The following is a 1,050-nucleotide window of genomic DNA, read 5'->3' as shown; positions in this document are numbered from 1 at the left end:
GGGATTTTCAAATGTTTAGATAATATTATATTATTATAGGACTTCTATAATTCAAGATATTGCTAATCATGGGATGTATATATGCATCAATCATAAGATTTGGTGTTGAACTGTTGATAGATTGACAAGGCCAACAAATTAAATATTTTATATGGAAACCTTTTTTATTATTATCTGATGTAGTAGTTAAATATGTTAGTGTTGCAAGTATGAGGAGTGTTGAAGTTAGTTCCATATAAAAAAAACAAAGAAGAGTGAGGAGTTTATAAGATGAGAGATCCATTAATTTGACACCTTAAGATTTTGAATTGGATGTGGTGTCTTCTTATCTTATGTTCTCGCATTTAGTCGAAAACTCTCCACGGTAACAGTAAAAATTATTAAGCTTGAAATAGACTTCACTGCACCGTTAATTAACGGCATAATTCAGAGTTATTGACAGTACTTAGTACTTACGCATGAAAGTGCATGCCAAAGATTGAATCTAATACTAATACAAATTATAGTTTGTTACTTTAATATAGTATCTAATAAGGTTGTGTGCTTAAGAAGATATGGCAATGCTATATATATTAACTAATTAACTAATAATAATGTATGTATTCGGCAGATCTAATTAATTGTTGCGATCTGTGGAACATATAATTACAGAAAGCGTGTATGGAATGTGGAGATGGGTCCCAAGAGAAAAATAATAGATCGCATGGAACTTGATATTGAAGCAACAAAAACTCAAATAGATAGGTTGTATAATTTAATGTATCTGAGGCTCATGTTATGCAAATTTCATATTCCACATTTTTGTCCAAAACAATATTGTAGCCATCAATCACGTATGATAAAAGGGCCCACGGATCATATAATGTTTCTGTATAGCACTACATAATTCTAAGTCTACAAGTATATATTATTTTCAAAAAGGTGCGGGGGAAAATTAAATAAAAAAAAAGAGGACAAAATTAATGGCCTTACATGTAAATTGCAAAACTCCTTCTGCTATAACCCTGCCACATGACTACTTTCTCCAAGTAATCAAGTACTTTACTATTT

Source organism: Arachis duranensis, chromosome 10 (assembly GCF_000817695.3).
Source record: "Arachis duranensis cultivar V14167 chromosome 10, aradu.V14167.gnm2.J7QH, whole genome shotgun sequence".
In the NCBI taxonomy this organism is placed as follows: domain Eukaryota; kingdom Viridiplantae; phylum Streptophyta; class Magnoliopsida; order Fabales; family Fabaceae; genus Arachis; species Arachis duranensis.
This window is presented reverse-complemented; position numbering follows the sequence as displayed.